The 18,531-nt window shown below is 47.6% G+C and overlaps 1 protein-coding gene across 1 annotated transcript in view; it reads right to left on the bottom strand.

Moving 5' to 3' along the window:
• The window catches only part of NEGR1 (neuronal growth regulator 1), a 334,002-nt gene that overhangs the window by 160,622 nt on the left and 154,849 nt on the right, over window positions 1-18,531 (bottom strand). The window lies entirely within an intron of this gene.

The following is an 18,531-nucleotide window of genomic DNA, read 5'->3' on the forward strand; positions in this document are numbered from 1 at the left end:
GGCAGTGCTGGGCTGGACTTCATAATCTTCATGGTCTTTTCTTGTCAGGGATGCCAAACAGGAGGACAAGCAGCTTCAGCAGGAGGGTTGGATTAGATGATCTCTGAGATCATCTGCCTCCAACATCATCTACCTGGACCTGAGTAAGGCCTTTGACTCTGTCCCACATGACATCCTGGTCACCAAACTGGAAAAACACAGACCTGCTGGGTAAGGAACTGGCTGGATGGACACACACAGAGAGTAGTGATCAAGGGCACAATGTCCACCTGCAGACCAGTGCCAAGTGGTGTCCCTCAGGGGTCAGTGCTGGCACCAGTGCTGTTGAACATCTTTGTCAGTGACATGGGCAGAGGAATTGAGTGCAGCCTCAGCAAGTGTGCAGATGGCACCAAGCTGTGTGGCACAGGCGACTTGCTAGAGGGCAGGGATCCATCCACAGGGACCTGGACAGGCTGCAGAGGTGGGCCCAGGCCAACCTTATGACATTCAACAAGGCCAAGTGTAAGGTCCTGCACCTGGGTGCAATCCCAAGCATAACTGCAGGCTGGGTGGGGAGTGGCTGAGAGCAGCCCTGAGGAAAGGCCCTGGGGGTCTGGGGTGATGAAAAGCTCAACATGAGCTGGCAGTGTGAGTGCAGCCCAGACAGCAACTGTGTGTGTTGGGCTGCAGCAAGAGCAGTGTGGGCAGCAGGGCAAGGGAGGGGATTCTGCCCCTTTGCTCTGCTCTCCTGAGAGCCCACCTGGAGTCCTGTGTGCAGTTCTGGAGCCCCCAGCACAAGAAGGACATGGAACTGTTTGAGCCAGTCCAGAGGATGCTACCAAGATGCTGAGAGGGCTGCAGCAGCTCTGCTATGAGGACAGGCTGAGAGAGTTGGGGCTGTGCAGTCTGAAGAAGAGAAGGCTTTGAGGAGACCTTGGAGTGGCCTTCCAGTATCTGAAGAGGGCTACAGGAGGTCTGGGGAGGGACTATTGATAAGGTCTTGTAATGACAGGATGAGGAGGAATGGGTTTAAATTGGAAAGGGGGAGATTCAAACTAGATGTTAGGAAAGGATTCTTTGCAATGAGGGTGGTGAGACACTGGCACAGGTTGCCCAGGGAGGTTGTGGATGCTTCCTTCCTGGAGGTGTTCAAGGCCAGGTTGGATGAAATCTTGAGCAACCTGTTCTAGTGGGAGGTGTCCCTGCCTATGTCAGGGGGGTTGGACCTGGATGAGCTTTGAGGTCTCTTCCAACCTAAACCATTCTATGATTCTCTGATTAGTTTTTTTCCAAAGCTACCATGCAGGGATCCTGTGCTTCTGTGGATACTGTGAAATCAAAGTAAGACACAGTCACACAACAAATGGTGTTTCTTTGTTCTCGCTGTTCAGAGCTAGCAGAGGGAATCACACTTGCAGTCACCACTGAAGTGTGTGTCCCAGCTCGTTGCTGACACTGTAATTATTGCTTCATCTATCGCATGTGGGCAAGTTCCAGATCCAATGTACTGCTGCTTGGTCACCTCAGGTGAGCCACCAGAAACAGGACAACATGGCCACTTCTGCACATCTAACAGTTCCTGCATTACTCAAACACTGAGGTGTGCCCAAAGGAGGAGAGATTTCCCTGCAGTAGTTCACTACTTCTGTATATTCAATTACATGCAGATGAGCCACTAGAGGTAAAACCCTGGTTTGAGACTGTGAAGATGCCAGAGAATTGGAGAAACATTTCAGTTGGAAAAGACCTCCAAGGCCACTGAGTCCAACTATCAAGTTAACACCAATATGCCTGTCAAACCCTGTCCCAGAGTGCTCTGTCCACACATTTCTTGAACACCTCCAGAGATGGTGACTCCACCACTGCCTAGGACAGTTTTCCAATGCCTGACCACTCCTGGAGCCAAGAAACTGTTTCTTGCTTCCCACCTAAGCCTCTCTGACAAAATTTCAAGCCATTTCATCTTGTTCTATTACCTGTTCCTAGGGAGAAAAGACCAACCCCACCTCACTGCAACTTCCTTTCAGGCAGTTGTAGAGAGTACTGAGATGTCCTTTTAGCCTCCAATTCTGCAGATCAAACAATCTCAGTTCCCTCAGCTGCTCCTCACCAGCCCTATTCTCCAGACCCTTCCCCAGCTTTGTTGTCCTCCTCTGGACCTGCTCCAACCCCTCACTGTCCTTCTTGGAGTGAAGGGCCCAAAACTGAACCCACTGTATAGGGTTAACACTCCAGGGGCTGTAACCCTGAACCTGACCCTCGGTGGTCTTGACCCCTCCCCAGGGCTGGTTCTGAACACCACCAGGTGCTGGTTAGCCCACTCCCCCTTCCTGTCCCATAAAAGCAGGGGGACTGCCTGTTTCTCTCTCTCTGCACACTCTGCTCCCTGCACACCACCATCACCATCTGTTCCTGCTTTCTCTTTGTTTCACCACGTGGCCATCACCCACGAGGCAGACAAAGCCATCACCATCACAATTGGGTCGTATTTATACCATTTTGTATTTGCTATTTTCCCTTCCCTAACCTTTTGTAACTTCCCTACCTCAGATACCTTTGTAAGTTTTCTTTTTAACTTCCAAATCGAGTGAGGCTCATTTATTTGGGTGTGTTTTACCTTTCCTCTCTCTCCATCTAATCCCTGTCTTTTGGGAAAGAAGGGGAAGAGGGAAGGGCACTTTATAAAGTTGTTATTGGTTCTATCATATTTATCTGAGTCTCTGGGAATTTAAATGAGAACCAAGACACCCAGTACTCGAGGTGTGGCCTCACCCTGAGTGAGCGTTCCCTGCCCTGTACCTGGTGGCAGCACTGCTGGAGATGCAGGCCAGGATGCTGGTGGCCTTCTTGGCCACCTGAGCACATTGCTGGCTCATACTCATAAGCTGTCAACCAGCACCCCCAAGGTGCCCAACCAGTGGACATCAGAGTGGGAGGTGGGATCATGCAGCCTGGGGAAGAGTAGCTTGTTTGGAGCACAGCCTGCCCAAACCACCAAACTTTGTGGGGGGAGATATTGAAAGCCTCTTTCTACCTGAAGCTGGAGAGGAGTAGAATCTTTCTCTTTGGAAGTCCACTTTAAAAACCTAAAGCCTCCTAAATTAAACCTCAGTATGAAGGTGCCTCAGATGCTAAAACAGGCAAGAGCAGCATCTTTACTTCCCCTACAGAGAATTCACCCCCGCATCCTTGCCAGATGGCTCAGGTTAGGCGACCTCTGCATTTCCTCTCCTACGATCCTCAGACTTAGAGCAAGTGAAACAATTTTCTTCACAGGGCTATGAAAGCTGGACCATCAAAGGTGGACTTTTTCAAATGGAGATTTTTTCCAGGCAGGAAACATTTAATCCATATCCTTTCAAGCCTGCTTTCGGATTTCTTACAATTCAATCTTACAGCAGGGATCTGCGCCTTCGCTTTTCACTTGTTTTCAGCCCCTTCCAGAAATTGTCCTAAATTAGCACTTTGAGCTCTTTTTTGGGTTTTTTTTTCAAGACAATGTATTTGATTTGGCTCTTTCCAACCACTGGATTTTGCTGCTTGTGAATATCAGCTATTGTCACCATCCCCTCTTAAGCTATAAAATCAAAATTAAGCTGTAGAGGGTTCCAAAGACAAAATAAGAACGAAAGAAGGCAGTGTGTGAGAAGGAACTGCTTCAATAAATCCATCCTCAGGCTCGTTCAATCCTCCTTTTACCATCTACTCAACACAGCTCACAGTACTAAATATTTTCCTTCTTCTTGTAAAAACAAGTAGAAGATGAACCATCTAACAAAATCCAAGAGAAGAAGCACAGCTTCATGGACTGGAAGTGGGATTTAAAGAGCTTTGGAGAAGAGCAGCCTGAGAGGGGATCTTCATGATCAGCAAGAGCTAAAGGTTGGGCACAGAGGATGAGGCCAGGCTCTTCTCAGTGGTGGGCAGTGACAGCATAAGAGGCAACAGGCACAAACTGGAACCCAGCAGGTTCCACATAAACATGAGGTTGAATTCCTGTGCTGTGAGGAGAGGTTGTGAAGCCTCCCTCTCTGGAGAGCCTCCAAACATCCCTGGACATTGTGATCCTCTACACAAGGAGGAACTTCTTTACTGGAAGGGTCCCAGAGCACTGGCACAGGCTGCCCAGAGAGTCTGTGGAGTCTCCTTCTGTGGAGCCTTTCAAGGCCTGTCTGGATGTGTTCCTGTGTGACCTGAGCTAGATTGTATGCTCCTGCTGTGGCAGGGGGGTTGGACTCAATCTCTCTGGGTCCCTTCCAACCCCTGACATCCTGTGAGCCTGTGATATTCAAGACCCACCTGGATGTGTTCCTGTGTGATCTGGTATAGGAGATCATGCTCTGGCAGGGAGGTTGGACTTGCTGATTTCTTTGGGTCCCTTCCAACCCCTGACATCCTGTGAGCCTGTGATCCTGGACAAGCTTCTCTGGGTGAAGCTGCTTTGGCAGGGTGATTGGATGATTGCCAGCTTTGATGCCCTTCTCTAGACATGTTCCATCACCTCAATGTCTCTCCCTGCTTCTAACTGCATTTCTACTTCTGCTTAGCCTAGTTTCACTCCTGCAGCTGATGCTTCTTCAAAGAAAGGAGAAAATAGAGTGTAGGAAGAGCCTGAGAGAGAAAAATGAATAGCAAAGCATTTCAAACCACCCCAAAAGGGGACATGCTCTGCATTAAAACCGTTTGTTATTTCATTAGGACGCTTTGCTGATTCTGGCTGGTAGAAAGATATCTGGAGAAGGTCCTTTACATTTTCCTCCTCATTTAGTTCTACTTCCTTGGCCTTTGTGGTTAGCTGTTCAACCAGCAGTTCACTCTGCTTCACCCTGGGACATCTCCAATGACAAAGGTCATACTGTAAATGGAAATGCCCCCTTAGATAGTAACGAGGGATATGTCCCTTCCGTTGTCCTTCTGCACTTCCAATGTATTTTATTCTCCTCAGGAATGCCTATCAACTGCATGCTAAATGTGTGTCTATCTTGTGCAGAGCAGTGACCAAATATTTATCACGAAATTTAAGGTGGGACAGAACTGCTTTTTTTTTTCTGTGCTAGCTCATGTGAAAGCCATTTTAGAACATCCCAGGGCAGTTTTCCTCAGGTTGAGTCAGGGGGATGGGGCCAGACACTTCTCAGTGGTGCCCAGTGACAGGACAAGGGGCAGTGAGCACAAACTGGAACCCAGGAGGTTCCATCTGAACAGGAGGAGAAAATTCTTTGTTGTGAGGGTGATGGAGCCCTGGAGCAGGTTGCCCAGAGATGCTGTGGAGTCTCCTTCCCTGGGGAACTTCCAACCCCAGCTGGGAATTGTGATGCTGGGCAAGCTGCTGTGGATGCCTCTGCTTTAGCAGGGTAGATTGGACTCCAGAATGTCCAGAAGTCACTTCCAATCCCACTGTGCTGGGATTCTGGGATTTATTACTTTAAATGAGTGATTGATTCTAGAAATACTTATGGACATAGTTATGATGCTGTATCTTTGGTGACATCAGCAGCCAAGGGATGCTGCAGGGAAAGTTTTGCTCCTTGGGAAACCTGTAAGTCCAGAGCTGTTCCTCTTTCTCTCACTTTTTGAACATTAACTGGACTTGACAAAGGGTTTTGATCAGATTATAACATTTCAGCAAGGATATTTAGCATGTCAGTTGTTATTAGTTTTAATCAGAGTAAAAGCAAGATGTTGACCATGGTTTATCAGGCAGAGACCCATGAGATGTGCTGCTTTGGTCATGGGATGAAGGGACATGACTGCAGCACTTGAGAATGTTGCCTTTTGATTTATTCATAGATTCAGGGAATGCTGGAAAGAGTTGAGCTGGAAGGAACCTCAAAGATCATCTAGTTCCAACTCCCTGCTATAGGAAGGGACAGCTCCAACTGTACCAGCTTACTCAAGGCCTCATCCAACCTGGCCTTAAACACCTCCAAGGAGGTTGTGGATTGCAGCATCACAGACTGTGATTGAAGATTACAGATGACAAATGTGATCCAAAATCACATTCTGTGCTTCTGCATTCCACAACCTCCCCAGGCAACCTGTTTCAGTGTCTCAACACCCTCACTGCAAAGCATTTCTTCCTAATCTCCACTCTCACTCTCCCCTTCTTCCAGCTCAAAACTATTGCACCTCATCCTATCACTACAAGCTCTTATCAAAAGTCTCTTCCTAGCTCTCCTGTAGCCCCCTTCAGGTACTATGCTTTCTCTTCTCCAGTCTAAACAGCTCCAACTCATTTGAGGATAATCACTGTTTCTGCTTTGCACCTCCTTAGCAAGACTTTACTGACTATTTACACTAAACCCTCCTTGTGCAAGGTAAAAAACAACATAACCAGCATACTCCAGATCTACCTTGCATCGGGGGGGGGGGGGGCACATTTTCACATCCTTTTTCAAATCTTAGTGATAAAAAAGGTGACACTCCCCCCCCCAAAGGAAGCGTGGCAGAACTTGGTCTCTAACACCCTCCAAGACTATTTAACCATGTTAACATCACCCCAGGCTAAAGAAAAACAAACTTTGAAACATGGGATGCCTCTTTTTGTTGTTTTTTTTTACTGCTTCTTTCCTCCTAACAACTGACAGCCTACAGAGGAGCTGAAATAAGAGGAAATCCAATGAAAAATAAAGCCCTGAGGAATCACAGTAATCACAGTGATGAGAGTGATGGGTGGCAGAAAGCTCAATGAAAATGTGACGCTGCATGCTCAGGGTACAGGGCTGCAAAAACACTGGCAAGTTGGAAATGATGGAGATGAATAACTAAATAATGACTGCTCCAGCTCTTCCAGACCAGCCCAGTTATTTGGATCAATGGGATGGGGATGAGGCATTAAGAGGAAGAGTGACAGAGCCCCTGCTCTTGGCAACCAGATAAATTAGATAATTGTTTGGCATGGAAAAGACTTCCAAGATCATTGAGTCCAACCATCAACCCAACACCATCATGACCAATAAACCACATCCCCAAGTGCCATGTCCACACATTTCTTAAACACCTCCAGGGATGGTGATTCCATTACCTTCCTGGGTACCCTGTTCCAATGCCTGACCATTCCTGCACAGAAGACATTGTTCATCATGCCCAATCTAAACCTCCCCTGGAACAATTCAGGCTATTTCCTCTTGGCCTTGAGAGAAGAGACCAAACCCCACCTGGCTGCATCCTCCTTTCAGAGTGTTGGATAGAGCCAGAAGATCTCCCCTTAGCCTCTTTTTCTCCAGACTAAACAATATCAGTTTCTTGCTGCTCCTCATCTGTCTTGTTCTCCAGACCCTCCTTGGGACATGCTCCAGCCCCTCAATGTCCTTCTTGGAGTGAGAGCCCCAAAACTGAACCCAAAATTCAAGGTATGTTCTCATCAACACTCAGTACAAAGGGATAATCACAGTATCACAGTATCACCAGGGCTGGAAGAGACCTCATAGATCATCAAGTCCAACCCTTTACCACAGAGCTCAAGGCTAGACCATGGCACCAAGTGCCACGTCCAACCTTGCCTTGAACAGCCCCAGGGATGGCGACTCCACCACCTCCCCAGGCAGCCCATTCCAGTGTCCAATGACTCTCTCAGTGAAGAACTTTCTCCTCACCTCCAGCCTAAATTTCCCCTGGTGCAGCCTGAGGCTGTGTCCTCTCGTTCTGGTGCTGGCCACCTGAGAGAAGAGAGCAACCTCCTCCTGGCCACAACCACCCCTTCAGGTAATTATTGCCCTAGTGCTACTAGCCACAGTTACTGATCCAGTCCAGGATGCTGGTGGCCTTCTTGGCCACCTAGCACATGCTGGCTGATGTTCAGCCAATCTACATTTTTGCCTTAGTGTTGAATTATTGTAATTCTTAACCTAAACTGTTGGGTGGTTGTATTTTTCCCTTTCCCCTTCTTTTTTCCTCCTTCTTCTGCCAAATAATGAGACCAGTTCCTTTAAGACACTTTGGACTCTGCTGAACATGCCCCTCCCAAGAGTCTCAGGTCACAAAGCAACTCATTGGACTTAATTCCAATGTGGCAGAGCTAATACGCTTCAGACCAGAGAGCAAATGATTATTTTGTGTAGATTATCCTTTGCCTGCAGGTCTCAGAAGATGGAAATTTCAGGCTTCTAATGGAAATTCAGTTGCAGCCAGGACAGCTGCTAAAGCAACCTCCAACGCTGCAGAATTATGAGTTTCAGATGAGTACAGCCTTGCTCTACCTCAGATAAAATACTCCTGATTTACATCCTTGTAGATCGCCTGCTAACGCACACATTTTCCACGATTTAAGTCTTTTAAAGAAGGGGAAAAGCCATTTGTAGATAGTTTAGAGAGAGAGAGAGAGAGAGAGAGAGAGCAAGAGAGCCCCTGCAGCTCCTCTGAGCGCTGAGAGGTACAAACGTGGGAGGAATTCAATGAATGGCTAAAACCCACAAATCCAGGAGAAAACATGCTGAGCAGTCATTAATGGTGCATTAATCACACAATCCCAGCATGGTTGGGGTGGAAGAGATCTCTGAAGATCATCCAGTCCAACCCCCCTTGCTAAAGCAGGGGCACCCACAGCAACTTGCCCAGCATCACAGTGAACTCACTCCAGAGAAGGAGATTCCAGAACCTTTCTGGGCAGCCTGCCTGACACCCTCACACCCTCCATCCTGTTCAGATGGAACCTTCTGGTTCCCGTTTGTGCCTGTTGCTGCTTGTCCTGTCACTTAGTACTACTGAGAAGAATCTGGGCCCATCCTCTTGTCCACTACAGGTCACAGGACCACAGGATGTTAGGGATTGGAAGGGACCCAAAGAGATCATCAAGTTCAAGGTCCTTTAGCTCTTGCTGACGGTTGATCAGGTGCCCTCTGTGGTTGCTCTTCTGCAGGCTCAAGAGCCCCAGGGCCTCAGCCTTTCCTCCTCACAGAGATCCTCCAGGTCCCTCAGCATCTTTTCAGCCTTCACTGGACTCTGTCCAGTAGTTGTCTGTCTCTCTTGAACTGGGAAGCCCAGAATTAGGCCCAGTTCTATGATGCGGCCTCAGTAAGGCAGAGTAGAAAGTGAGGAGAGCCTCCTTCAATCTGCTGGTCACATTCCATGCACTCCAGGAGACCACTGGCCTCCTTGGCTGTGAGATCACATTGCTGGCTCATTGCAAACTAGTTGCCCACTAGCACTGCCAGGTCCTTTTCCATAGAGCTGTTTCCCAGCAGGTCACCTCCTTACTTGTAGTGGTGCAGGGAGTTGCTTCTCCCTAGGGCTGGCAGCAGCAAGCTCAAGGATGCTGTTTACTACAGGGAGTTGTTCACTTGGCTGCTTTATCTCTGTCATCATCCACCACCTGCACTTCCAGAACAGGTTTTGAAAGTCCTTTAGTTCTGGTTTTGAGCAGGGACAAGACGGTGCCAGTGGTGGCACTGGCGAGTTAATTTAATAACACAAAGTGACACCCGACTCCAGCGCTGGCAATTTAGGAGTGTAATGGATTGTCAGTTTGAGCTGGAAAGAGCTCCTTAGATGATTTTAGAAGTCTTTTGCATATTTATTTTGACCCACTTTAAATAAATTTGGGTGAGATTTATCTCGTTAGCGCCAAATGTGAGTCCCTCTTGGCCTGATTGAGGAAACAAATTAGACTTTGCAAACATTGGGAAGACTAAATCAATACATTAATATTTAGGGGACATTAAGGAGGTTTATTAAACAGGAAAAAAAGTGCCTTGAGTGGTACTTTGGAAAATATTACCCATGTTAAAAGGGAAAAATATGGGTTGCTGTTGCTGACTGAATCTATAACTCTCATTTCCACATATAAATGAATTATTTACATGCATGTCCTGTAAAGTGGAGATTAGGTGCAGAAATTAGATGATCAAATCAGAGACTCATCAAACTGTTTGGGTTGGAAAAGACCTCTAAGATTGTTGATTCCAACCATCAACCCAACTACAGCATGACCGTGAAACCACGTCCCCAGGTGCTATGTCCACAAGTATCTTGAACATCTCCAGGGACGATGACTCCACCACCTCCCTGGGCTGCCTCTTCCAATGCCTGACCACTCCTGCAGGACAGAAATTGTTGCTCATGTCCAACCTAAACCTCTCCACTTCTCGGGATATGTCACAAGCTCCACTCAGCAACGTTGTGATCATTCCTATGACACCAAACTGGGTGGAGTGGCTGCCACCTCAGAAGGCTGTGCTGCCATTCAGCCAGACTTGGCCAGGCTGGAGGGGTGGGCAGGGAGAAATGGAATGAAATACAAGGGCAAGGGTAGAGTCTTGCACCTGGGAAAGAACAACTCCAGGGATCAGTATAGGTTGGGGACTGAGCTGTTGGAAGGCAGCAAAGGGGAAAAGGCTCTGAGGGTCCTAGTGGATGGGAGGGTGACCATGAGCCAGCAATGTGCTCTGGTAGCCAGGATGTACAATACCATTCTGGGGTAGATTAGAAGGGCTGTGGTTAGTAGGTCGAGAGAGGTTCTCCTGCCCCTCTGCTCTGCCCTGCTGAGGCCACATCTGCAGTACTGTGTCCAGTTCTGGGCCCTCAGTTCAAGAGGGACATAGAACTGCTTGAGGAAGTCCAGAGCAGAGCCACAAAGATGCTGAAGGGAATGTAACATCTCTGTTAGGAGGAGAGCCTGAGGCAGCTGGGGCTGTGCTGCTTGGAGAAGAGGAGCCTGAGAGGTGACCTCATCAATGGTTATAAAGATATGCAGGGTGAGTGGCAGGAGGCTGGAGCCAGGCTCTGCTGGGTGATGCCCAGTGCCAGGACAAGGGGCAATGGATGGAAGCTGAAGCATAGGAAGTTTCATATAAACACGAGGAGGATTTTTTTCCCTGTGAGGGTGACAGAGCACTGGGACAGGCTGCCCAGGGGGGCTGTGGAGTCTCTTTCTCTGGAGATACTCAAAACCCACCTGGACATGTTGCTGTGTGATCTGGTATAGGTGATCCTGCTCTGGCAGAGGGCTGTGTTTGATAAGCTTTTGAGGTCACTTCCAGCCCCTGACATTCTATGATTCTGTCCCACCAAATCCCAAGGAGCCAACATCCAGAGCACCAACCACTCCCCCTGGACAGTCCAACTACATTGTGGTGGTGACCAACACCTTCCCCTCATCCTGTATTAAAATCCACATGTGGTATTTGCCTACTCTTGCAGAAGTGATCTCTCTTAGCTGGGGTGTTTGTTCTTCCTTCCTGAGATCAAACCAAGTCTATGAATAAGAAGAACAAAAGTCTCCCCAGGCCCTCATTTCACTGGGTTAAACAAAGAAATCTCTTACAGCTGGGTTTATATTCTCCTAATAAATGTCTTTAATTGGTTATTTATTCTTCCTGAAAGGATCTTGAAGCCAGGTGTGGGTTGGTTGCTTCTACAAAGGAAGAAGTGACAGGACAAGAGGAAATAACCTCTAGTTGTACCAGAAAAGGTTTAGGGTGGACATCAGGAACAATTTTTCTGCAAAAGGGTTTCCAAGTCCTGAAACAGGCTACCCCACCACTAGGGCAGAGGTGAGTTCCCCATCCCTGGAGGGGTTTGAAAGCCATGAAGATGTGATGACAAAGATGTGGTTTAGTGGCAAGCTGGCAGTGCTGGGTTAATGGCTGGATTTGATGACCTTAAAGGTCTCTTCCAACCAAAATGACTCCCTGATTCTCTAATTCTAATCATCCTGATAGCCCTTCCCTGGTGACTGAGTTCTTTCTGAACACTATTCCAGCCTCTCCCTTCCTGGAGCCCAACTTGCCTTTACTCCACATGCTACAAGAGTATCATGACCTATGGAGAGATTGGAACCCACATCCTGACCGATGGAGAGATTGGAAGGCTTTGAACTGTGACCCATCCCTCTGCCATGCAGCAAAACTCATTCCGAAGGACACTGGTGAAGATATCTTAATATTTTTTTGTAAATGGAAAAGGAAAGAGAGCTTGGAAGATGAAATTTATTCATTGATAGAATAAATGTGAGATTAGAAACAGCAGAAATTGCAACCTTTTGCTGGAAAAATGAGGAGCAGCATGGTGTGGCGAGAGGGATTTCATTGTGTGCCTTCAGACTGGCAAACATCTGACATGTAAATCATCTGCAGCTCATGACTTTGCAGATCAAGCATCTGGCAGCAAGGTAGACTGAGTTGATTACAAACTCCTACCTTCTAAACTTTTAATTAATTACTTTCTAGTTCTCACTTCTCCTTAATAAGTTGACTAAAATAGAGTTTGCTGCATCCTTGTCCTCTCTCTCAGCTGTTTTTTCTTTCCCTTGTGTAATTACAGGCTAAGGACACATCAGAGGCTTTTGCTAGGATCAATACATCATAGAATTGTTTGGATAGGAAAAGACTTCCAAGATCATTAAGCCCAACCATCAACCCAACCACACCATGTGCATTAAACCATGTTCCTCTTGTTCAACCTAAGCCTTCCCTGGCACAGTTTCAGGTTACGTCCTTTCGTTCTGTCACCTGATACCACGGACAAGAGACTGATCCCACCTCACTCCAACCTCCTCTCAGGGTGTTGTATAGAGACAGAAGAATTTTAGAATCATAGAATCAACCAGGTTGGAAGAGAGCTCCAAGATCATCCAGTCCAACCTAGCACCCAGCCCTAGCCAGTCAACTAGACCATGGCACTAAGTGCCTCGTCCAGGCTTTTCTTAAACACCTCCAGGGACAGTGCCTCCACCACCTCCCTGGGCAGCCCATTCCGATGTCAATCACTCTCTCTGGGAAGAACTTCCTCCTAACATCCAGCCTATACCTACCCTGGCACAACTTGAGGCTGTGTCTCCTTGTTCTATTGGTGGTTGCCTGGGAGAAGAGGCCAACCCCCACCTGGCTACAATGTCCCTTCAGGTAGTTGTAGAGAGCAATGAGATCACCCCTGAGCCTTCTCTTCTCCAGGCTCAACAACCCCAATTCCCTCATCTGCTCCTTCCCAGACCCTTCACCAGCTTTGCTTCCCTTTTGACTTATTAACTATCTTGAGTAATTTTCTTGGTACAAAAATGTGTTACTATGTCCTAAGTAGCAGTGATTTAAGTTTGACCTGGTGGTCTCATTAAAGCAACCGAGAACAGATTTGGGAGCCTGAAATTCAGCTTCAGGCTCTGCCAGAAATTCATGATTGACTGTGGTCAAACTCCAGTGGGTCTGACTGCTGGTGAGGAGAGGTGGTGAAGCTGCTCCTTCTCCTCAGCCATGGTTAGCTACTCGTCATGTTACCTGGATATCTTTTACTCCTGGAAATTAATCACTAAATCCTAAAGTCCAGAATGTCTGGATTGGAAGGGACCTTCGGAGATCATCCACTCCAACCCCCCTGCTCAAGCAGGGGCACCCACAGCATTACAATGCCCAGCTAGGGTTGGAAGCTCTCCAAAGAAAGAGGCTCCAGTGCCTCTCCGGGCAGTCTGCTCGAGTGCTCCAGCACCCTCACGCCAAAGAATTTGCTCCTGTTCAAGTGGAACCCCCTGGGTTCCAGTTTGTGCCCATTGCTCCTTATCCTGTCCCTGGGCACCACAGAGAACAGTCTGGCTCCATCCTCTTGCCTCCCATCATTTAGATATTGATCAGCATTGGTTAAAGCATCTTTAACCCATTAAAATGCCTTTCATTCTCTGAAAGCTTTCCATGAATACGTTCAGAAATTGTCGATCCAAGCTGCAGAGAAGTCATTCAAAAGGAGAGCTCCTGGGTCTGTGTACAGAGAGACCTCACAAAGGATAAAAGAGAGACAGCTGGATTTACACAGCTCTGAAAGTGGAGTTTCACAGCAAATAGTTTTGCAATCTAGAGTCTGAGCTTTTGGCTAACCAGAAGCTTTCTCCTCGTTTAATTTGTGCCACAGTGCTCACACCCCGGCTCCTCCAGCTCTGCTCTTTTCAGCTTGAGAACATCTTCTTTCAATGTCACTCCACAGAAGGTAGCCTGTAGGGCAGAGGAATTTGAAAGGGCTGCGATTTTGCTTTTAAAGATTCTGGGTTTTTTTTCCTCTCCTGGTATTTGATGTGCTGCTGTAGCTCTGCTGCCACTCGGTAACGCATTGTAAAAGGAAACCTAGCCCCGGAACGATGCTAGGTTGGCAAAGGACCTGCTTTTGCCTTCATTTAGTCTTCCCCGTCAGCAGAAGTTGTTTCTAATCTGGAAAAGCAAAGCCGTGAACAATACTAAAAGGAAACATAAAATTGCTTCCATAAAGTGTTGTTCTCTCATCCCTCTGAACCCTGCCCAGCAGGAGAGGCTCTGTCAGCTTGCAGCACCAATTAGCTGGTGGATGGTCCCCATACAGCCTCAGACAGGTCAATCTCCATCTCAAAGGAGGTATGAATCTTGCATCCTCACCTCCCGTGCCTCAGCCTAGGGAAGGTGAAGCGATGGCTTTATTAGCAGTGTAAGTAGGAGGTGACCTGATTAGAAGTGCTGAGATCCACAAGTCCACCAGATACAGAATGAGAGCAGACAGAGTGATGTGGGCATCGAGCTGTGTTGGTGTGACTCACACCTGATCCAGGGAGCATCCAAAGAATCACAGAATCTCCTGACTGGAAGAGACCTCAGGACTAGAGGAAAGGGTTTCAAGCTGTGCCAGGGGAGGTTCAGGCTGGATGTTAGGCAATACTTCTTCACAGAGAGGGTTGCCAGACATTGGAATGGTCTGACCAGGGCAGTGGTGGAGATGCCTTGAGGTGTTCCAGCAGCCTGTGGAGCTGGCACTCAGGGACATGATTTAGTGTTGATTCTTCAGTGCTGGGTAGAAGGTTGGACTGGATGATCTCTTCCAACCAGATATTTTCTGTGATTCTGTGTTTCTGTGACTTTAAGACCATCAAGTCCAACCATCAGCTAACATCTGCCTGTATGCAACTCCTAGACCATGTCCTTGAGCTCCTCATCAGCACTGGCAGGTCACCACTAAATCATGTCCCTCAGCACCACATCTTCATGGCTTTGAAACCCCTCCAGGGATGGGGGTTCCACCACTACCCTGGGTAGCCTGGACCAGTTTCCACTGAGACCTCTGGTGATGAAGTTTCTTCTCATATCCAACATAATCCTCCCTTGGGGCAACTTGAGGCCATTTGCTCTCATCCTATCACTTGTTACTCGTTACTTGGAGAAGAGACCAACCCTCATCTGGCTCCAACCTCCTTTCAAGGAGTTGGGAGAGCCAGAAGGTCTCTCTTCAACCTACTCTTGTCCAAAAAAAAGAAGCCTAGCACCCTCAGCCCCTTCATTGCACAGCTGATGATTATTGATACCTAATGCAATCACTTAAGAGCAGATTATGACACTTTCATACCTGATGACATCTTCCCATCCTCTGCAAGTGACTCTGAAGGAGAAGATGATGAATGTTCCTAGGACTGCGGTCAGAGCCCTCCCGCTGAGGTTAAGCTCTCAGATCATGAGTGTGCCCCAGCCACATCCCTGTCCAAATCTGCATTTGCTGCTCAGGAATTGAATCCAGTGGGAAAAAAACATCCCAATGTTCAACATATGTCTGCATGGAACTCCAGCATGGGGGTGGGGGTGGTGGGGTTGGAAGGGACCTCTGGAGATCATCCAATCCAACTCTGCTGCTAAAGCCTGCCCAGGATCACAATGTCTAGGTAGGTTTGGAATCTATCCAAAGGCCACCTGTGGACCATGGACTACATGGACTATGGGGATCTAAAGATCCAGTGGTTAAGAACAATTTGAGAAACAATTCATGCAGCTTATTTCACAGAATCACAGAATTAATCAGGTTGGAAAAGACCTCTGAGATCATCCAGTCCAACCTAGCACCTAACACCGCTCAATTAACTAACCTATGCCACTGGGTGCCTCATGCAGCCTCCTCTTAAACACCTCCAGGGATGGGGACTCCACCACCTCCCCTGGCAGCCCATTCCAATGCCAGTCACTCTTGCTGTGAAGAACTTCTTCCTAGCATCCAGCCTGAACCTGCCCTGGCAGATTTTGAGGCTGTGTCTTCTTGTTTTGTCTCTGGGTGCCTGGCAGAAGAGACCAACCCCACCTGGCTACAACCTCCCTTCAGGTAGCTGTAGAGAGCAATCAGGTCTGCCCTGAGCCTCCTCTTGTCCATGAATCATAGAATGGTTTGGGTGGAAACAATGTTGAAGATCATCTGTTTCCAACCCCTTGCCACAGGCAGGGATGTCTTCCATGAGACCAGGTTGCTCCAGCCTGGCCTTGAACACCTCCAGGGAGGGGACATCCAGAACCTTCCTGGGAAATCTCTTCCAGTGCCTCAGTGAGGTATTTTGGTGGGACAGCTGGATTAATAGAGATCAGGATTTCTATACTTCTGCTCTACATTAGCTGCATCATTAGTCATAAAGATGCAAAAGAAGATGTTAATGATGATTACACCCAGGACTAATAAGTGAAACCCTCAGGTTATACTTTGCATTCCTGAAGATCCAGCGGCAGTGGCTTCGTGAGGATGCAGATTTAGAACTCCTGAGTTATTACCTCTCTGCACACTCCTCGTTAGCCTAATTGATTTGAAGCTCCTGTTTATATATTTTCTACAGGCAATTAATTTCCAATCTTTTATTATTTAGCCCCTTACGTGGGGGCATTAACTACGAGGGAGACAATCAGAACTACAAATTATTATTCATGCTGAAACAACATCATAAATATTATCTCCCTGAATCTAAACCTGCAATTCTGCAGTGCTGGAAAACCCTCAAAGGGAGCAAAGAGCCCACGGGAGTGGAATTTCCATGTCAATAACGTTGGGATCTTAGTGGGGTTTGTGGGGAAACTGGTCTAGGGAAACAAAACCTATGGAATGTTGTTGTGCTGGGGGAAGTATAGGCTGGATGTTAGGAGGAAATTCTTGCCAGAGCAAGTGATTGGCATTGGAATGGGCTGCCCAGGGAGGTGGTGGAGTCGCTGTTCCTGGAGGTGTTCAAGAAAAGCCTGGATGAGGCACTTAGTGCCATGATCTAGTTGACTGGACAGGGCTGGGTGCTAGGTTGGAGTGGATGACCTGGGAGGTCTCTTCCAACCTGGTTGATTCTATGATTCTAAAATTCTTTTGTCCTCACTCATTTATCTCAGTTGGAATGAATCCAAACTAAATTCCTAAAGCTCAAAGAATTCCTATTTCTGAACAATTCTGCCTTTCCTTTCTTTTCCCCACAGAATCACAGGGTTGCAAGAGAGCTTCAAGAGCACCTAGGCCAACTTTCAACCCAGCATGGTAAGGTCATCACTAAGGTGATGAGTCAGTTCTATTAATTCTAATTTTAAGACTATGAGTTAATTATTTGGTTTGTAACAAGTACTTAAACCTGGTTTGGGTCAAGCTGGAGACTCCTCTGGGGTGATAAGCTACTTGCAGGGAAACAGACACAATGGCACGGTTGGTCTGTGGCTCCATAAATCCAAGGAGGAAGGGAGGAAGATAGGAAGGGAGGAAGGACGGGAGGAAGGTAGGGAGGAAGGGAGGGAGGAAGGGAGAGAAGAGGGTAGGAAAGGAAGAAGGGAGAGAGGAAGGTAGGAAGGGAGGAAGGAAGGGAGGAAGGGAGAGAGGAAGGTAGGAAGGTAGGGAGGAAGGGAGGAAGGGAGAGAGGAAGGTAGGAAGGTAGGGAGGAAGGGAGGAAGGGAGGAAGGGAGGAAGGGAGAGAGGAAGGTAGGAAGGTAGGGAGGAAGGGAGAGAAGAAGGTAGGAAGGGAAGAAGGGAGAGAGGAAGGTAGGAAGGGAGGAAGGAAGGGAGGGATATAAGAAAAATCAAGGAGTGCTGGTAAAAATGTCTCCTGGACCAGATGCTCATTTTGAGGGTGTCTGTGACAAACTGTAAAGTAGCAAACTCTGTAGAGATGTTTGTTTCTAGTAATCAGTTGATAATCTGCAAACCTAAACAAGGGCTACTGTAGGAGTGTCTGCAGCTACTTGCTGGAGATCTGTGATAAGCAATCTTGTAAAGACCCAGGCCTGCAGTGACTAAGGAAAGCAAGAAGGAGATAAAGGAGAAGCAAGGATATCCTGACATCAGCAACAAAGAAGGGTCTGCTTGACCAGAGATGAGAAAGACCCTGGAAGGAAGACTGTGTGGGATGTTCATTGCAGATAACCATTCCAGACCACCAGGGTTGGAACTGTTGGAATTGGGGTGGAGAATGGGAAAACACTTATGTTAGTGAGCTCCAAGAAATAATTGTCAGAACCCTACCTCCTATTATGCATATGCCTGCTCTTGTGACATAAACTGTGGCCTGTGCCAGCATGGGGTGTGCAGGATTGATGGAACCATCCTGCTTGCACCCAGTGCTGTAGTAAAACATACCTGCTGCATAACTCTGCAGCAGTTTTGGGGGTCATTTCACAGGTAGGAAGGAAGGAAGAAAGGAAGGAAGGAAGGAAGGAAGGAAGGAAGGAAGGAAGGAAGGAAGGGAGGGAAGAAGGAAGGAAGGAAGGAAGGAAGGAAGGAAGGAAGGAAGGAAGGAAGGAAGGAAGGAAGGAAGGAAGGAAGGAAGGAAGGAAGGGAGGGAAGGAGGAAGGAAGGAAGGAAGGAAGGAAGGAAGGAAGGAAGGAAGGAAGGAAGGAA

This window comes from Pogoniulus pusillus, chromosome 8, assembly GCF_015220805.1.
Source record: "Pogoniulus pusillus isolate bPogPus1 chromosome 8, bPogPus1.pri, whole genome shotgun sequence".
In the NCBI taxonomy this organism is placed as follows: Eukaryota; Metazoa; Chordata; class Aves; order Piciformes; family Lybiidae; genus Pogoniulus; species Pogoniulus pusillus.